This window comes from Rattus norvegicus, chromosome 1 (assembly GCF_021556685.1).
Source record: "Rattus norvegicus strain SHRSP/BbbUtx chromosome 1, alternate assembly SHRSP_T2T, whole genome shotgun sequence".
Taxonomy (NCBI): Eukaryota; Metazoa; Chordata; class Mammalia; order Rodentia; family Muridae; genus Rattus; species Rattus norvegicus.
In genome coordinates this window covers 170,495,864-170,498,968 of record NC_141534.1, presented here as the reverse complement: position 1 = coordinate 170,498,968, position 3,105 = coordinate 170,495,864, and the positions used below count along the sequence as shown (strand labels likewise).

Below are 3,105 nucleotides of genomic sequence, written 5' to 3'. Positions count from 1 at the left end.
TTGTGTTTTGATATTGGATCTATCTTTTGTTTACTTGTGTGTTTGCTTGCTTGACATTAGTGCAGTTACCACTTTTTCTGCTAAACCTGACATCTGACATTTTGTCTTCTCTGGACCATATTGTGATCTACAGTGTTCATGCTTGAGAACTGTGAAGCAAGTTACAACAAAATCACACATAGAACTATGGTAATGTTTTATGTAAAATTACAACTGTGATTGGACCACATTCACTGCTGCATTTGGCTACTGGAGCTTGTGAACCATGGTTTAGTCACACCATGACCACCACTGAGTTAATGCATTTTTATGCCACACCATTAGAATCAGCACACATAATCTTTATCTTTTATATAAAGGAGTTCTCTCCCTCACTCTATCCTCACCTATTTGATTTCTGTTCACGCACATGGCATACGTCTTCTAGTTTCTGTTTATAGTTCAGGTTTCCTCTTTTCTTTATTCATTTTATGAACAAATTTCAATGATACTTGGGGAAATACTATAGAAAATGGAAAAATTAATGAATTATAAACAAATCAAAGAAACAAGATAAAAGTCTTCAATTCACTTTAGTATAGTATTATGTTAAACATAATCAGATGAATATCATAAATGCACTCAATTAAATTTCTTTCCTTTCAGAGGACTCAAAGCATGGACCAACAACCATATCTCAAAACAGGCCAGGATAGAAATGTTTGGAGAAATCCATCGTGTATATTCTATGTTGAAAAAGAAGTAAAGACTTATGAAGTTATTATCATTAATTCTGTTTATCAGAGACACATTTAACTCACAAATGAAAGCCTGTCCTTGGGAAGAGAAAGAAAATACAATAAAAAGTTCAGATAAGGAAGATATAACTGCACATATTTCAAACCATCTAGCACATTGAGGGCTAACCAAAATTAGACATGTGAGTGGACACTTAGATTGTAACCATTGAACTTCACATAGCAGAATTTATGGCATTTGGGGTAAATATTGATGCTAAACAATGATTTATTAAACATGGAAGAAAGAATATATACAAGCATGCATACACACACTTATATGTTCATATTCATATACAATGTGCATATACAAATACTGTTTTATTATTTTAAAGTAAAATTTTAAAGGGATGATGTGATTATTTTTGTTCTTTTCTAGTTACATAATGATGTATTACATAACAACAGAATTTACACTTTAATTCATCAATTCAACCTTAGATTCAATGATAGCCATGGGTATATTTTCAGCATATAGCATAAGAAATTTTTGTTGGGGAAAATATTGTCCCAGTAAAATGGATGATACAGTACTACCATTGCCTCCCATTAGGAAAAAGTGGTGACTGAAGAAGGCAAACATAAGCAGAACAATGACATAGCCATCAAAACTGTGTTTGGTTAGCTGTGCGTTATAAAATAATAAATGCATAAAACAGAGATTTCTATACAGAGATTAATGTCTGATGAACAAATCTCATAAATTATTTGATATAATTTGGTAAAAATGTAGTGATGCCGTTAATCAACATAGAGTAAATCAAGCATTAAAGGAGTATGTTGTAAAGTTAGTTGTACTTTTTAAAGAATTATTTGGCTTCTTGCGTGTTTGTTGGTAAACAAAAAGCATCTTTGCATTCTATAAGCTGTCACCTTCATGAGAATATTACTAATTATACTTATTGGGTGATATATGTTAGATAGTTGCTCATGTGAATCGTTCTTTAATAGATTTTGATGTAGTTCACATCATCTGTAAAACATCTATTACATCCTGAAGAATAGTAAAAGACAGTTCGGTAAGAGCTTTGGTTCCAGACTCTGACTCCAGACGCTTGTCTACACTGTAATTCTAGCCCCCAAGTACTTATCTGTGTGTATGAGGGATTGAAGAGTTCGGTGACCATGGTTCATCACTAGGTTGCTGTGTATATGAAATGAGGGAATCAGAACAAAGCCTCTCACAGTTACTCAACAAGTAACCATTCATATAACTGATGCATACATATCAGATATGATTCTATTAGTGATGCACACATCATAACAAACATGATTCTATAACTGATGTATGCATCATAGCAGATATGAGATAAAGAAAGAAGCTAACCCTTGAGCCAGATTTTATCCTATCTTGTTTTATCGGGAACAAAATCACTTGGATTTTGAGTGTTTAGAAAACACCCTGGGACTATTCTTGGAGAATGACTCTGTCTTAAACAAAGACTATAAAGTACTAGGATTAGAGGAAGTATAAACAGGAAACATGCAGTCAGCTGGCTTTTAAAAACTTGACAAGGCAATGTGTATGTATGTATTAAGAATGCATATATAATGGCTCTCACTGAAGACCAGCAGTTGTATTGTAGCTGTTGGTTTCAAGCAGACGCCTAAAGAACTGTCTTCCTGTGGTTTATTGGCTAACCTGAACTTCAATAGAGAGTGACTATTCCATTTGGAAGAAACAACCCCTTGTTCTGTCTGGTTTGACAGCTTCGGTAATGACTGATTCTTAGGAACAGCAGAGTACTGGAAAAGTACTGGAAATAAACTAATTACTTAAAAAAAAGGAATGCATATATATAGCTATCCTTTTTTTCTTATCAAAATATATTTCTATATGGCATGTCTTGATTATGTTTTCCCTTCCCTCTACTCCTCCCAGTTCCTCTCCATCTTCCCTACCATCTAGATTCACTTTTATGTATCGTTAGAAAACAAACAACCTTTTTAGGAAATAACAAAGTATAATATTACATAATACAACATAATAGTACTTGTCCTTTAAGTTGCATTTCTGTATTTAAATAATAGACAAATATTTTGCATTTCTAGAAAAATATGTAAATCAATCTGAAAGTTTATCCAATGTGCATAGGGCACTAGAGAGTCAACTGAACATCTCTGAGTTCTCCCTTCAGTTCTTCGCAGTCACCATGATCTTGGCTGAAATACTGCCATATTCTAACCTTTATGCCTGCTACAGCTGAAATAAAAATGTCTTATGTTATTATTCTATTTGAAACAAAATATAAAATCCAACAACAGATATGGAGTTCAAAGACCAAAAGGGCTAGGGTCAGGTTTTTGGTCTTATTATAATTCATCCTTT

At 33.2% G+C, this 3,105-nt stretch overlaps 1 non-coding gene across 1 annotated transcript; it reads left to right on the top strand.

Moving 5' to 3' along the window:
• Window positions 1-2,327: 2,327 nt before the first annotated feature.
• Window positions 2,328-2,463, top strand: LOC120100375 (small nucleolar RNA SNORA2/SNORA34 family). Its single transcript, XR_015655802.1, has one exon. It is a non-coding gene; the product is annotated as a small nucleolar RNA SNORA2/SNORA34 family (small nucleolar RNA).
• The last annotated feature ends 642 nt before the right edge of the window (window positions 2,464-3,105 follow it).